The sequence below is a fragment of the Myotis lucifugus genome, unplaced genomic scaffold (genome assembly GCF_000147115.1).
Source record: "Myotis lucifugus unplaced genomic scaffold, Myoluc2.0 scaffold_180, whole genome shotgun sequence".
In the NCBI taxonomy this organism is placed as follows: domain Eukaryota; kingdom Metazoa; phylum Chordata; class Mammalia; order Chiroptera; family Vespertilionidae; genus Myotis; species Myotis lucifugus.
The window spans coordinates 534,004-551,553 of NW_005871228.1; the positions used below are offsets into that span (position 1 = coordinate 534,004).

General features: G+C 41.0%; 1 long non-coding RNA gene across 1 annotated transcript in view; it reads left to right on the forward strand.

Moving 5' to 3' along the window:
- LOC106698436 overlaps positions 1-17,550 on the forward strand; it is a 101,014-nt gene that overhangs the window by 31,418 nt on the left and 52,046 nt on the right. The window contains exons 2-4 of the long non-coding RNA XR_002831139.1: positions 4,890-5,036; positions 15,469-15,591; positions 15,867-15,942. This is a non-coding gene — a long non-coding RNA (uncharacterized LOC106698436). The remainder of the gene's footprint in view (positions 1-4,889; positions 5,037-15,468; positions 15,592-15,866; positions 15,943-17,550) is intronic.

Here is a 17,550-nt window from a genome sequence, read left to right on the forward strand (position 1 = left end):
AAGCATCATGGGTTTCCTGTGAGGTCTTTCTTCTTGGCTCATAGGTGGCTGCCATCTTGCTCTGTGCTCATGTTGACCTCAAGTTCTTGAAATTGGAGTTTTAGAAAGTAGAAGAGTATAATGCCAAAAGGGGAGATTTATTAGAAGACCTGGATTAAATCCTGGCTCCAGCAATGATCAGAAAGATGACTTTGGGCTGTAGCTCTTTATCTCTAGACTAGAGGCCTGTTGCATGAAAAGATTCGTGCAATAGGCCTTCCCTTCCCCTGGCTGCCGGCACCGGTTTTCCTCTGGCACCCGGGACCCAGGCCTTCGCTCCTGCCGGAGGCGCCTTCAAGCCTCTCGCGGCTCCGGCTCCGGAGGCTGGAGGCGCCTTCAAGTCTTCGCTCTGCCGCTTCATGCCTATGTATGCAAATTAACCGCCATCTTTGTTGGTGGTTAATTTGCATATCTCGCTGATTAGCCAATGGGAGGCTAGCGAAGATACGGTTAATTTCAATCTTTGTCTATTATTAGATAGGATGGGAGACGACAACGACTGCTTCAAAGGACTGTTTTATGGATGAATGGAGAAACCTTGTTGTGAAAACTCCCGTGGTGTCCAGCACATAGGTGGCACTTACTGAAAAAATTAACTTTGTAGATGGTGGAATTTATGAACTAATCCAGTCCCTGATCTAGGTTTTAACATATATGTTTTTCCTACAGTGCATGTACCGATTACTTCAAACTGTACAGTAATTTGACAGCCTTCTGAACTTTATGTTTTCTAAGTATTCATTAGCTGACATAATTTCAGGGGACTTGAATGCCAGGTTTGGCAGCGGTTCCACCAGAGCTACATCCATCAGAAACCTGCAATTGTCAGATTCTTCCTTTTAAGGCACTTCTCCAGGAATAACTGTCTGAATCAAAGAGGAAAATATCTGGTCAAACTTATTTATAATCATAGTCCAATAACGGTAAATAGCAGGCTGTGGGATAAATCTGTGGACTTTCACTTATGTTTCCAACCAAGGGCAGCATTATTGATGATTGAAGAATTAGCTCTTCAGAGCTTATTTCAACCTGAGTTGGATATTTCAGACTAGTGGAAAGTAAATGTTTTCCTATTAAACTTAATTTGAGCTTTCAAAAACGGTCCTTGCATCTGTTCCTACACATACTCAAATCAGTGAGATTTTAGGGATAAGGTTAAACTGAAGTGAACAAATACATTTATGATAACAAAGGATTTATGGCACATATTTTATTCTGGAAGTCTTCATGAATAATTATTTATAATATTAACAAGTCATGGTTATACTACTATGTTGCTGGACTATGCAAGAACAAGTACTTTCATCTCTTGCTTCATAAAAGAGATCAGAAAGAAATTCCAGGCCATATTATCAAGATATTATCTTAAATATAACTGAGATCAGGTCATCCAGAGACTCATTAAGACATAAGTCTTTTAAAAATGACTTCTCCTTTCCAAAAATTAAATTACATAAAATGTGCAGGAATATTTTGGGCTCACCAGCAGGGGCACTGACAATGCAGATTTGGGGTCTTCATCTTCTTGGTGTCACTTCAGTATGAGGAAATTAAAATCACGTGCATGAATTGACTACTACCCAAACATTTAAATTTCCATGCTGCCTCTATTTTGTTGTCTCCAGTATTCTCAATAGCCGGAATCCATTATTTTCATCAACTCTAAAAAAATAAAAATAAATAAAATCTAGTTTTTTGAGGCTGAAAAGGGCTCCAGAAGAAAATCTCTGCTGCCAAGTCTGTCAGGCATGGCTCAGTGGTTGAGTGTGGACCTATGAACCAGGAGGTCACAGTTCGATTCCCAGTCAGGGCACATTCCCAGGTTGTGGGTGTGTGGGACATGCAGGAGGCAACTGATCAATGATTCTCTCTCATCATTGATGTTTCTATCTCTCTCTCCCTCTTCTTTCCTCTCTGGAATCAATAAAAATATACTAAAAAAAGAAAAAAGAAAATATCTGCTGCCAGAATTATTTTGATCTTGCTTGAGTAGTTGACTGAAGTCCTTGTCAACCTTAATTAACACCACAGGTATGGTTCGCTCAACATGAACACTAGGCGTAGTTGACTCTACATTCAAAAAGGGAAACCTTCCATCTCCTGGAATTGCAGAACCTTGCATTAAGGCTGTCAGAGACATCTTCAAAATAACATCACATTTCTTCTTTAAAAAAATCTCAGTCTAATTGCTAGCCAGTTCTAGATATAAGCTATTTTTTTTTTTACAGATAATGACTATTAAAATATTTGTTGAATGAGTGGATTCTGTTATTTATTTTATCTCCTCCAAAAAGTAACTGAGACTGTTGTGAAACTTTTGTCTGGATACATTTATTTTCCCCCTGTAATCTTCTCTTCCTGTATCTAACTATCATTGGTCCAATAATCTGAAGGAGAAACCTGGAAGTTATCCTGGTAACCTCCTGCCCTCCCCATATCCTCCCTGCCCTCCCCATATCTATTCAATTTCCAACACTTGCTGACTTTTACATCCTGAATGTGTGTTGATCCTATTCTCTCCTTTGATCCCTTCTGGCACTATACAGGCTCCAGGCCTCACCCTACTCTCTGAGCTTTTAGAATAGCATCCTAAGGGCTTTTTCTTGTCACCAGTAATGACATCCTCTGATTTATCCTTCAGAGTATTATATTTAAAATACAAATTTGATCAGTTAATTTCCTTTTAATGGCTCTCCATCATCCCCAGTAAAACAAACAAAAAAACAACTAAGCTCCTGGCATAAAATCTAAGCCTTCTGTGATTTGGCTTCAATGAACCTCTCAGGTTTATTTTCTACCTGCTGCTCACTGCCTAACCCTTTGTGCTGCAACAGGTCTTTCATCTGGGGCACTACTGACATTTGGGGCTGGATCATTTTTTGTTAGGGGCAGGGCGGCTGTCCTGTGCCATTGTAAGATGTTTAGCAGCATCCCTCACCTCTACCCACTAGATGCAGTGGTATTCCCTCCTCTTAGTTGACAACCAAGAGTAACTCCAGACATTGCTAAATGTCCCCTGGTGGGCAAAATTGCCCCTGGTTGGAAGTAGAAGTTGGGTGGTGAATCACAAACTCTTCACACACACCAGGCTACGTAGAACCACTCTACTCCTTTGCTTTTGTTGTGTTCTTTTTTGTTTTTTTTTGTTGTTTTTTTTTTTTTTTTTTTGTTTCTGGAAAGCCTTTCTTCTTCTTTGCCTAACGCAGGAAGAGAGGAAAAGAATCTCTCCTTGCCCTTCTTTGTCTCCTCCGAAGAGGAGGAACTAGGAATCTGATTGGTTAAGTGCCAGGACACTGATTGGATTATGAATGAGTTAATTTCTTTGAAAGGACCACATAGTGAGTATAACCCACTCTTCATTTTTAAAAAATCAATTAATACATGAATTCATACTTATAAAAATTCTAATAATATAGGACATAGAATTAAAAGTTAAAGTTTCCCAGGGTCAAACCATTCTAATTAAAAGAATTGTTTTGATAAATACTGCTCCAATATTATCACCACAGCCCCTTGGAGCCCCATGGGAGGTTGCTAAGAATGGCAGGGTGAAATGTTCCTAGTAGTAAAAATGAGGATAATGGAGAAAACTGGAAAAATGCATTGAACATTCGGATGGAGACAAACCTGACTACAAAACTGTATCTGTGCTGTGATTACAACTGTAAAAATTCCATCTGCATATGGACAGGGACTGAAAGGGAGCATGAAAAAAAATATAAACAGTTTGGTTTGTAGGATGGCAGAATTTTGGGTGGCTTTTTCCTTCTTTTATTTTGAGTGTTGTCAATGTTTTGTAATGTTTTATAATAAACAATACTATAAAAAAAACAGCCGAACCTGCTGACTAATTATTGTTAGAAAGAGCAGCTTAGCGTCAACTCTATCAGAGCTAAACTGCTGCTTTGGGCAGAGGGTCTCCAACATTATTAGGTTGATAACATCAGGTAACCTTAACCAAGGAGTCAACTCTTTCTGGTCCATAGGAGCATTTTCCCCCAGCCAAGGCCGTCTGGCAGGCATACCAGGTTTTAGTGCAACTGGGGCCATAAGGAGGGTGTTTGGTTTTGTTGTTTTTATCTTATTTTAAAAAAAATAGTTGAAAAGGTTGATTGGTTACACCTGCCCTAAGAAAGGTCTTGGACCCAATCCTTATCTACAGTACAGGGTCCTTAAAAGTGTTCATCTAAGTGTGTGAGTGGGTTCCAACTCCATTTTGAGGAAAATACTGATGTCACCTGCAGGCACCCCTGCAGCTCATCTTTGTGCAGAAATGAAATGGCAAGAATACAAGTCAGGTTCTTAAGAAGCTGACAACAGAATGTCAGCTCACTTCCTGCACATCTGGTGTTTAAAGCATATGGATAATCAACATCATAGACTATTGGCACTTCAGGCACTTGTCAGGGAATTCAATCCTGAAGTGACTTATAACTGCACACTACCTAAGGCTCACCCAAGACATCATATTGGGGAGACACAGTTTAATGGAGGGGCGACCTCTCCCTTCCTCTTCTAGGAGCTCTCATCTCTGCTCCTGCGTTTTGCCGTAGTCTCAGGGAGCAACATAGCTGGGCTGGATTACCTCTGCTCCTGACGGAAATGCTTCCACTGCGTTAAATGTCTAATATTATGCTTTGAGCCTTTATGAGATTCAATATCAGAGTAGTCCATGGGAACAATGTTTTTGAATTTTTTTGGCAAATACCTTTGCTGAGGATGTTGTGCCTTATGTTACCTAAAATCTGTTATTAAAAATATACATGATAAATTCCCTCTGGATTTAGGACATCAGCTTTTCTTTGCTCGTAACACAGGTTAGAAACTGGGTGTTTCTCTTTGTGCCTTAGGTGCCAGGAAACTTATGGTGTATCTCTCGTACTCATCCACTGGGCGTTCCATACAGATTAGGGGAGGTGATGAACTCGGCGGATTTGGGCACAACAAGGAGGATACCATTTGGTGCCCATTTAGTTGCTGTGCCTGTTATGGCTTAGGTAAGTACCATGCTTCCAATTTTAATGATCCCATGAGAATTTTTTTTCTCCAAGAATTAGTTGTTCCTGAAGTGCTAGATTTTCATAAAGGAAGAAATGCATTTCATTTTCTATAAATATAAAAATTAATTACTCATTGTTATAACTATTCATAAAAAATCAAAATTAGATGAGCATGTTCTTCATAGATTTTTTTAAGCCTCCAAGAGATCCATGTTATTATAGCATTTACAGCTCTATTATTTAAGGAAATTATGACATAAGGTTCATCATTAAATTAAGCCAATACCTTTGCCTAAATCCTAAGAAGAAATGTGTTAAAACTGGTAGATAAAACGATGGTGTCTTATTAGGAAAAAGTATAGGAAATTGAGTAGCATTGCTTTTGTAGATTTCACACCAGTGTATCTAGTTGGAAACATATTCATTCATTTGCTCATTCATTCTTTCCATCATTCATCATGTGACTCTAACATGTTCCAGGGACCATTTTAGGTGCCGAGGATTCATCAGTGAACAGAACAGACAGAACTGCCTGCCTTTACAGAATTTATATTCTAACCTGTGTGTGTGTGTGTGTGTGTGTGTGTGTGGCAGGAAGGCAATCAACAATAAACAAATAAATATACATGGCATGACAGTTGGTGTTAAGTGCTATGGAGAAAAGTCAAGTGGATAAGGGAGAGATAGGGTGCACTGGATATGGGGGTGGAATTTGCTATTTTAAACAGTGTGACCAGGTGGCATGTGAGCAGAGATCGGAAGGAGAGAGCTACATGAGTCTCTCTGAGAAGAGTTTCCATGCAGGGAGAACGTGTTGTGCAAAAACCCCAAAGCAGGAGTGTGCTCGGTGTGTTTGAGGAAAGCAAGGAGGCCTATGGGGCAGGAACGGAGTGTGGGGGCAGAGTGGTGGGAGGCCAGAGAGGTAGTAGGGAGCCTGGTTATATAGGCCGTTTAAAGGGCTTTTAAAAATGAGACTAGGGAAAATTGAAGCATTTCAAGCAGAGCAGTAACATGATCTGACATGTTTTAAAAGCATCATATGGTTGCTTTGTGGAGAGGACGCTGTAGAGAAGAGATGTGGGAAAAGTGGGTGCAGGAAACCTAGTGAGGAGATTGTCTGATGGTCATTTAGACTTGGCTTGCCATGGAGAGAAGTGGTCAGATTCTGGATCTAATTTAAAGGTAGAGCCACTGGGATTGCTGACTGTTGGATAGGAGTCAGGAAAGAAAGATTAGTGTTTGGTCAGAGCAAGTGCTTCAAGGAATGAAAAGAATGAAGTTGCTATTATACTGGCTGTGACGCTTATCTCACATACGCATCATGTCCTCAAGGTTCATGCATGTTGTAGCACGTGTCAGCATTTCTGTCCTTTATAAGGCTGAATAATCTTCATTGAACGGATATACTGCATTCTGCTTATCCATGTATACATTGCTGGAACCACAGTGATGTTTATTAAATATTACCACTCTTCGAAACTGACAGTAACTTGTTCCCATCATTCTTAGGATAAAGCTAAAAGTCTTTATTATGGTTTGCAGGGCCTCCACCTAACATTGCAGCCTTCATTCTGCTTATGTGCCCTTGACTCTCCACTTCAGTCAGGCTGCCTGACCTTGCCCCAGTCTTTTCCACATCTGATCTCTGCCTCAGCTTTTCCCTAGGCCGATGGCACCATTTTTTGCAGAATAAGCCCAACCTGTTCCTCAGGACTCAGTTCAGGATGTCACCTCCTTCAGGACACTTTCCCCCTTTCGTCCAGGCTGGGTTAGGTATCCTCTTTTTTGTGCTGGCAGAATCCCCTGAACTTCTCTTTACCAATGCATTGGTCACTCTTGGAGTGAAGACGATGTTGTAATTATCAGTTTATTCCTGGATCTACTATACTTTTATGCTCAATACATTTCTGTTGAACGAATGAGTAATGGCGTGGGCAAAGATCTGGGGGCATGGACGATGCGGGCAGTGAGGCAGTGGCCTGTGTGTGTGACTACCTCCAGGCCACCAAACGTGAAGGGGCGGTCCCGTGTAGCCCACTGAACGCTGGCTCCCTTCACACCCATGCATGAGGCGTTTGGTGCTCACAGTGGGGGTCATGAAGCACTGAGACCCACAATCCTCAGCCCTCAGCGGTTAGGGGTTTTGGTATTTTCAGCTTAGCTTTACTCGTTCGCTCTTTTGGTAAATGATGCTGACACCCTTCCTGCCTCTGTTCTCTACCAATTCTTTCCCTCCCTCTACTCCCCCTACTCTGAACTTAGAAATAAAGTCATAGGTTTAGGTCACTTAAACAAAAATGAGACTTTATTCTGTGAAATAAGTGTTTCGTTTGTAAAAGGATCAATGGGCTATTTTGGATCAAATAACTGTGTTTTCTTTAGCCATTTAAAAGGGTCTATTTTCATTTTTTTGAAGCCATTGCCTTGTGAAAGGACCTAAGAATATCCCCAACTTCGTGTTAGATCCCATAATTACGTTTTCCCATTTTGAAAGCAGTTATGCAGTCCTTACAATAAGAGTCAGTGCAGCTAAAAATAAACCTCAGGCAGTTCATATTAACTGGGTAATAATAACAGGCAACTAGGAGGCTCGGTGTCCAAATATGATGAAAACAGGAAGTTCATTACACAAGCTGTTCTTTCCTGATAGATCTGAATTCTTAAAGCCTTAACTCAAAAATAATCCCTTCAGGTTATAAATAAAAGCAGAGAATTGTCTCTTACTGTGGCTTAATGGGGATGATAACATTGTAGCTAAATAAATCCACATGGTTATGATCGAATGTAGCACTGGAACGTCTGTGCTGGGAGAGGAGAAAGTGAGTTTGCAGACCCCTGCCCTCTCAGACAGGCAGCTTTTCTTATCCTGGGCACAAGTTGCCAAGGAGATATTGCTTTACTTGGGTACAATGATAGGAAAGCAGAACACCTTCAGGTGTGGAAAGTGCTTTTAGCCAGGCCTGCATGGCTCAGTGGTTGAGCATTGACGTGGAGGTCACGGTTTGATTCCTGGTCAGGGCTCTATCTCCAGTATGGGGCGTGCAGGAGGCAGCCAATCCATGATTCTCTCTCATCATTGATGTTTCTCTCTCTCTCTCTCTCTCTCTCTCTCTCTCTCTCTCTCTCTCTCTCTCTCTCTCTCTTCCTTCCTCTCTGAGATCAAATATATATATATTTTGGGGGAGAAAATGTATGAGCAGAACAACCCCAACTGTAAGTGTTGGTTAGATATTGTAAATTTCAATCCTGGATTTTTCAGGGTGAAGTGGGAATGAGACCCAAAGGAAGAGGTTAAGCTCCCTTCCTTATACAACTCCTTTTCTCTATTGAGTGTCACTGATTGCAAATTTTCAGATTTTCTTGATTAAAATAAGGTGAGCATGAAGAAAAATGTTCATTTACGTAACTAGAACAAACCCCACCCGTTCCCTTCCTGAAACCAAATCCTAGCCCTCCAGGGGTCACTGGGCATTGTGAGGGGTCATGTGACCTTACCATTCACCTCCTCTTTGGAAATCTCTCATTAGTTGTTACCACGGCCACCAGTAGGGTTCCCCTGGCCCAAGCACCAATCCCATCTTTCTTTAATTTCCTGTAATACAGTGGAGACCTGGCTGGGAGTTTAATCAAGACAGGGTTGGGGTGGGGAAGAGAACGGGAAGGTCAAAGAGGTGTCCACCATGGAGAATGACAAGTACACACTGATCTGGCGGTTTTCTCTCCCAGGTCAGTAACATCTGCAGGGTTTGCCTCAAACAAAAGTGTATGCTTGGGAGGGGGGTGGTTTGGGGACATGGGGAGAGTGATCTTTATTTTTTTCATATACAACAAATCTAGGAATATATCCCAGGAAGGGGGTCCACTTTGGAAGTGATGATGTATAGGGCCAGTCACAGTGGGTCTCGGGAGGGCCACATTGCCAAGACCTCACATTTGAGAACAGCCTCAGGTGTGGACTTTGGATGTTATTTCCGAATGAGGTTAAACACACAGCCACTGACACACACTGATATAATTGGCGAGCAGGGAGGGGAAGAAGGACAGCACACAAGACTTTAAACTTGTGTTCTATGACCAGATCATATTAGCTGTTGAGTACTATCAATTTTATATTTTGTAAAACTATGACTAGCACAATTATATTGCACTATATATACATATTGAGTGTAAACATTAGGGTATATCACAATTCTTGTAATCCTGTTGACATTTCTTCACTTTCTAAAATCCTGCCATTCTCAGAAATTGGGAGGGGTCTGGCCTCTGAGAGGCCCGGACTGTAGACTTTCTCTGCCCTCGATGCTGCCCGTGGGGCATGGTGGCCTTCTGTAAGAGAAGGAGGAAGCGTGGTTGCTCCGGAGGGACTTACAGAGATATTCCCTCGTGATGGAGGACTGCAGTGGTTCTTAAACTTACAGGGCAACAAACTCTCCTTGGTAGCTTGTTAGAAACGACCTACGATGCACTGAGAATTTCTGGCCCAGACCCAAGATCTTGGTTCAGGGCGTCTGGGACTACTCTTTGAAAAGCCCTGCTACCGATTACAGAGGCAGCTGTTGGGGGAAGGTCAAATTATAGAAGTCTCCTTTGGGAAATATGTAATGATTCCCCCGGGAACAGTGAAAACTCTGTCTTAGAGAGGGGTTTCCCCGCTAGGATCAATAAAGAAACAGGCAAGGGACCTGGCAGGTGAGAGAGCAGAGGCAGGGATGGCCGGCAAGCCTGCCTGCGGAGAGCTGGGAGCAAGTGAGGAACTGTTTGAATGAGCAGACTGTGGGGGAGGCAGTCATGCCAGAGGGACATGGGATGCGGGAAGCTTCTGGGGGAACCTCAGTGAAGGGGAGTGGCAGAAGGCCTCAGGGTAGAGTGGGCATGTCCTAGAGCAGTGGTTCTCAACCTTCTGGCCCTTTAAATACAGTTCCTCATGTTGTGACCCCAACCATAAAATTATTTTCGTTGCTACTTCATAACTGTAATTTTGCTCTGTTATGAATCGTAATGTAAATAGCTGATATGCAGGATGGTCTTAGGTGACCCCTGTGAAAGGGTCGTTCGACCGCCAAAGGGGTCTCGACCCACAGGTTGAGAACTGCTGTCCTAGTGGGTCAGAACCTTGAGCATAAAGCTGAGGAAGGAGAGGCTCTGTGGGGGCTGGTATAGGAAGAAGCTCAGAAGGCACCACTCCCTCCAATAAATGGCAAACAAGGGTGAATATTCCTTATAGGTCGAGTAGCTACTAAAGTGAAGACAGGCCTCTTATGACATTTCTGATTAATTAATGTTTTTGTAAAAATAAGGGGATATATAGAGTACCTGCGATAGGGGAGGGAGGTGTCCTAAGCTATGGGATAAGGTGTGTTTTTCTAGATTATTGAGTGACATTCCTTCATTGACCAACCTGCGCCTCTCATACCATTAGTAATTCTGCTATAGGGTCAATTTTATACATTTTAACAATTATAGTTTAGCCCTGGTCGGTGGGGCTCAGTTGGTTGGAGTGTCATCCTTTGCAGGTTCAATTCCCAGTCAGGGCACATACCCAGGTTGTGGGTTCGATCCCCCGGTCAGGGTGCATACAGGAGGCAGCTGATCAATGTTTCTCTCTCACATTGATGTGTTGTTTTTTTTCTCTCTCCTTCTCCCTTCCTCTCTCTCTCAAATAAAAACATATCCTCAGGTGAGGATTAAAAAAAAGTAAAGTTTAAACACATCAGTTTCATTTCCATGATCCACTTATAATTCTGTGCTCAAATCCAAAATTCTTCTGTTACTTTTTGTCCATTCCAAAGACCTACCACAAAAGCCTTCTTGTGAGTAACAAGAGAAGTTTATCCATTCGTTATATGATTGAATAATTACTGTGCTTTCAAATATAAAAACATATTTATTACCTAAGTTTTTACTAACTTTATATTTCATTTATTTAATTGATACTAATGATAGCAACTGTGCTTTATATTTTGGAGTAATCTGCTTAGCAACTCGACTACGTAAAAGCCATTTGAGCTAACAGTACAATTCTCAAGCTTTCTGGATTGCAAAGCTCTATTGTTTCTTGACTTCCACATATTATCCTTTTTTTCTAGTGGAACAACATTAATAGATTAGAGCAAAAGAGTCCTAACAACTCAACTTCTATTTTGCTTCTGTTGTGGCCATCACTGATAACAGGTGGTTCCTAGGCTATAAAAAGTCGAACAAATAGTGTTAATAGGACTTTGAAATCAATGACAGTTGTTGGATTTGTATGTGTGTTTGTGTGGTTTATGTGTAGGAAGTCAAAATATAGCCTACTCAAAAAATTCAATAAAATTTTTAAATGCCTAATATAAGCTGGACACGATTTAGGTGCTGGGGATATAAGTACAAAGCAATGGGTGCATTCTCAGGGAACTTACATTCTTATGGTAGGAGATGGATAACAGAGTGTGACAAGAAGTCGGGTATGTGTGCTATTTTATGGTAGGATAGTGAGAGAAGGCTTCTATAACGAGTGACATTTGAACAGAGACTTGAAGGAAATGAGCAAGCTTATTGCATATCTGGGGGAGAGCTTTCTGGGTGGAGGAATCTTGGTATAAAGACCTTGATAGAGGAGGTCACATAGGATTTGAAGGAATATCAAGGAGACCAGTGAGAGTGAAGTGGAATGGATGAGGCGGGGAGGGAAAGGAGATGAAGTTGGAAAGTTAGCTGGGTGGTCTTTTTGGCCATGCTAAAAACTCTGAATTTTTTTTTCTTATCTTGGTGAGATGGGAAACCAATGGAGGGATTGAGCAAAGGAATGATATGAACATTTAAAAAAATATATTTTTATTGATTGCAGAAAGGAAGAGAGAGGGAGAGAGAGATAGAAACATCAATGATGAGAGAGAATCATTGATTGGCTGCCTCCTGCATGCCCTACACTGGGGATCGAGCCACAACCGAGGCATGTGCCCTGACTGGGAATTGAACCGTGACCTCCTGGTTCATAAGTCAACACTCCACCACTGAGTCACGCCAGCCGGGCTGATGTGAACTTTTTAACAGGATCACTGTGACTGCTGTATGGGGATAGTGTTAGGATGAGTTCCCAGAAGTAGAGCCTGAGAGGGGGATGTGTGTGTGCTTTATGGATAAAATGGGGGAGAGTAGAAGAAGCAGGTAGAAGAGGAGGAGAATGGCAAAAATTCAGCCTGATCTCATGGGAAGCTCTGGAGCATAAATTACACTGTAGGGTTTTTTTCCACTTGAGATGAGGGAGAGGGGCTTTTTACCTTCACCCTGGTTATTGGATGAAGTCTCTGGGGGAAAGGGATGGACGGTATAAATCCCAGACCCTTCCAGGTGTAGTGGCTTCCATTGCCCAAGTGCAATTATCACTGACGCACTTACAGCAGCTGGGCAAGGGGCTCACCAACCAACTGATAAAAGGGTTTTCAGAGAGTCTGATTGAGTGAGCCAATAGCATCTTCTCCATGGAATAAGGGTGAAAGTAGAGACACCAATTAGGAAGAAAGTGCAATAGTCCAGAAGAAAGATGAAGGTGGCTTGGATTAGAATGTAGCGGTAGAGGGGTTGAGAAGTATTGTTGGATTCTGGATAAATTGGGGGAGGGACAAAGCCCATAAGATTTGCTAATGGATTGCTTTATCTACACTAATAAAAGAGAAACATGCAAATTAACCATCACTCCGTCACTCCGCTACACCCACCAGCCAATCAGAGCAACTATGCAAATTAACCCAACAAAGATGGCGGTTAATTTGCATACACAGGCATGGAGCGAAGATGACTGAAGATGGTGGTGGCCACGCAGCTGGAGCAAGCAGGAGGCTTAGGTTGCTCCCAGCAACAGAGGAAGCCAAGCTTCCCGCCGGCCCTGGACTCTGCTCAAGGAGGGGCTGGGGGTCTGGGCTCCGCTTACGGAGCTGGAACAAAAAGGAGGGGTTGGGAGCAACCGGAGCGGAGAATACAAGCTTCGCTGCTGCGGCTGGACCAAAGGCCAGTGTCCCGGGTGCTGGAGGAGAACCCGGCGCCGGTATCAGGGGAAGGAAGGCCTATTGCGTGAATCTTCGTGTAACGGGCCACTAGTAGAATATAAGAGGAGAAGAATCAAAGGTGACTTCAAGGTTTGTGACCTAGCCATTTATTGAGATGGGGAAGACTGTGAGAGGAGCAGGTTTTGGAATGGGGTGAAAAGTAGAAGCTTCATTGGAAACATTAAATTGCAAATGCCTCGTAGATGTCTGAATGAAGATGTCAAGGAGGCAATTGGATGTAAGAGTCTGAAGTTGTGAAAATATGTTCCATTTCCTAAGTTCAGATGACCAACTGCTCATGATACTAAAAGAATGTGCATCTGTCTTTAGATAGCACTGTTGGAAACTTCTGTTTGAGAGTGGATGTGGAGTGAGAAAGCCATAACTAGTTCCAAACAACCTCAAAAAGGGCAAAAGATACATATTGGAGACCATAGATCAGCAGCCTTGATGACAACTTCAGCCACCATTTCTAAAATAGAGCATTAAAAAAAAGAGCTTTCATATATTTAGCACAGGTTGTAATAATTTAGAGGTAACATGGATTCCCAAAGAACAAGTTGGACCATACTAGCTTCATTTCTATTTTTTGAAAGCATTCTAGGCATAGAGGTTTAGGAAATTCTGTCTTGGTATATCCCAATTTTTATGACAAGATGAAGAAATATAGGCCAGGATATAGAATTATCATGTAGCTTTCTAACTGGCTAAACAAGAGCAAAGAAGAGTCAACCCTTGGGTTATTTTTTTCTGCCAAACAAGTTTTTACAGATCTAGGCCCTTTGCTAGTTGTAATTTTTAATCAACAACTTAACTGAAAGCTAGAAAGCTTATTATCAGATTTGAAGATGACACAACCTGGGGAAAAATAGCTAATATATTGAATTATAAAGTGCAAGTTTTAAAGAAGGAGACACCAAAACTCACAATTTTAAAATTAATAGGGATGAATGCAAAATATCCTATTTCACAGGTTGTGAGAGATCTCCCTTCACAGCAGTGAACAGTATCAACAATTTTTGATAAAGAGGCTTATTTTTCATTGTCATTTGTGGCATGACGTTAAGAGTTCAGGCTTTGGAGCCATTTGCCTAGGTTAGAATCCTGGCTCTGCCACTTTACTAGGTGTGTGATCTTGGGTATGTTTCTTAAAATCTGTGTTTTATTTTCCTTACCTGGAGGATGAGGATGATATTAGTTACAACTAATATTGTTGGCATTTTTATAAGAATTAAACTCATGTAAGGTACTTAGGACAATGCCTGGGACATAGTTAGTACTCAATTAATAACTATTATAACAGATTCAACAATGTGATCTGGTTGCTAGAAAGGTAAGACTGAGTACAATTATAGAAGTGAGCTATCAAGATCAAGGGAAGCTCATGGCCCACTGTGTTCTTTACTGCTGGGATTTTATTCAGTCCTGGGTGTCCCTAATTAAGAAAAGTGTCTCAAACCTGTGGGAAATTGAGTGCTGAAGGTGGTGAAGAGTATAGACTCATGCCAAATGAAGAAAAATGGAATGGACTGGGATAGAGAGAATGAGTTCTTTTGGAAAAAGACTCAGGAGATGAAATAAAGCTTCCTTGAAACATCTGAAGGGCTGTCATGTGGAAAAGAAATTAGACAGAGTCCCTGTTGCTCTGGAGACAGAACCAGAAGCAAAGAGTAGGAATAAAAGGTAGGGTGCAAACGTGTTTTAACTTTCTGTTACTTGCAGAGAGAGGGCAGAAGCCCGGTCTAGTTCTGCCTCTAAATTACTGTAAGATATCAAATTTCTCCACTCTACAAGCCCGTTTCATAAACTGTGAAATCAGGGTTTGGAGTATTATGTGCTCTAAAGTGGAAATTAGGATTGGTCTATTAATGGGTTATCTTCCTAGACAGTGGGTTTCCTATTGTTACCATCGTAACTAGCTAGTTTATTAATATTAATAATAGGAAGAAAGCAAAGGGAAGACCAGACATGATAAGCATGGTCATCTGGACAGCTTCACCAGGAAGCTACAATTTCACAGCCCCCAGGGAACCACCAGTGTATTCCCTGCAAATCACTGGGGAAAGGGGTCTAATAAAGGGGAAGATGGGTACATGTGCAATGAAGTTGGAGTGATGTAGGGAAGTTGCTTGCCTGTCAGTCTAACCTGGAAAAAAAGATAATTGGCTAGGGTGTGGAAACACTACAAGCACGTGAAATCTTCCACTGATAACACTATCACTGGAAATGTCTAAATTGAGACATATTAGAGTAGACATTATTGTATTTGATAAGGATTTATGCGATCTAAATGGTATCAAAGATCTCTTTTAATTCTAAGATTCTAGGAAAAAATTGTTTATTTATTTATTTACTTATTTATTTTAAATTTATTTTTGTAAAAATAGAAAATGCTTTATTTCCAGGAATTACAAAAGCTGATGAAATACGGGATGAAGGGAGTGCTGCTGTAATCTGGTGTAGCGGAAGGAATGGCCACCTAGTTTCGCTTTCCAACTACAAACACCATGGGGATCTCGTGGTTTAAGGTAAGGCATGATGTGGGCCAATATTAAGTAAAATAAGGCTGACTTGAACACAAGCACTGTGATGCCATGACAGCCCATCTAATAACCCAGATGGCTACCAAGTGACTAAAGGGCAGGTAGCCTATACAGTGGATACTCTGCACCAAGGGTGGGGAACCTTGGGCCATTTGGATATTTATAACATCATTCACGAGCCATACAAAATGATCAACTTAAAACTTAGCCAGCTATATTTGGTAAAATATTTAATTAATTCATCCCTAATGCCTTGGTAGGGCCAGACCAAATGATTTCGAGGGCCTGGACCGGACGTTCCCCACTGCTGCAAGGGATAAATAAATCATGTACCAGGTAGGATGGATGGGGATGGCATACAGTTTAAAACTTACGAACTTTCTATTCCTGGAATTTTCCATTTGAATTTTCAGATCTTGGTTGACTGTGGGTAACCACAGAAAGTGATACTGTGGGTAAGCAGGGACTGCTGTACTGTGAAATGCTCAGATCTTTAAGTTCATTAGTTTTGACAACTGCATATCAAGATAAAATATTTTCATCAGCCCATTATGTTCCCACATGCCCCCAGTCAATTCCCATAGTTACCCTTCAACTACTGATTGGCTTTGTATCATCATACCTTAGTTCTATCTATTCTAGAATTTCTTATGAGTGGAATCATGTATGTGCTCTTTTGTACTTTGTTTCTTTTATTGAATATAATATTTTAGAGATTCATTTATGTTGTGTGTACCAGTAGTTCATTTGTTTTTATTGCTGAGTAGTTAGTATTCCATTGTTTGAATACACCACAGTTTTAAAAAACTCTCTTTTCCTGTGATGCACATCTGGATTGTCTCCAGATTTTGGTATTCTGAATAAAATTTCTATGCGAATTCTTATATAAAGCTTTCTATAAACAGACATTTCTATAAACATACATTTTCATTTCTCTTGGGAAAATATCTGTGAATCGAATTTCTGGGTCATAGGTCAGATGTATGTGTAACTTTGTAAGAAATTGCTAAACATTTTCCCAAAGTAGTTGTACCATTATCTATTCCACCAGAAAAAGTGAAACTTTGAGTTGTTCCACATCCTTTCCAACATTTGGTGTTGAGTGTGTGTGTGTGTGTGTGTGTGTGTGCGTGTGTGTGTGTGTGTATCTCATTGTATTTTACTATGTAGGAACCTGATGACTAATGATGTTGACTACTTTTACATGTGCTTATTGGCCATTTGTATAACTTCTTTGTGAGCTGTCTGTTCAAATCCTATGTCCATTTGAAAAATTGAGTTCTTTGTCTTTTTATTATTGATTTATAGGATTTCTTGGTCTGGACATATTTGTTAGATATGTGTATTGTGAATATTTTTTTTCCCAGTCTGTGACTTGCCTTTTTACTTTCTTGATAGTGTCTTTTCAGCGGTTCTCAACCTGTGGGTCATGCCCCCTGAAAATACATCCTGCATATCAGATATTTACATTACGATTCATAGCAGTAGCAAAAGTACAGTTATGAAGTAGCAACGAAAATAATTTTATGGTTGGGGGTCACCACAACATGAGGAACTGTATTAAAGGGTCGCGGCATTAGGAAAGTTGAGAACCACTGCTTTAGATGAACAGACACTTTGTAGTTTGATGTATTAAAATTTATCAATGTTTTCCTTTTATGGTTCATGCTTTCTCTGTCCTTTTGGAAAAGTTTTTGCCTACTGCAAGGTTGTAAAGATTTTCTCCTAAGTTTCCCCCCTAACTTTATTATTATATTGTTTTACCTTTACATTTAATTCTCAAATTGATTTTTGTGTATGATGTGAGGGAAGAATGAAGATGTCTTCTCTTCTCTTCTCTTCTCTTCTCTTCTCTTCTCTTCTCTTCTCTTCTCTTCTCTTCTCTTCTCTTCTCTTCTCTTCTCTTCTCTTCTCCCCTCCCCTCCCCTCCCCTCCCCTCCCCTC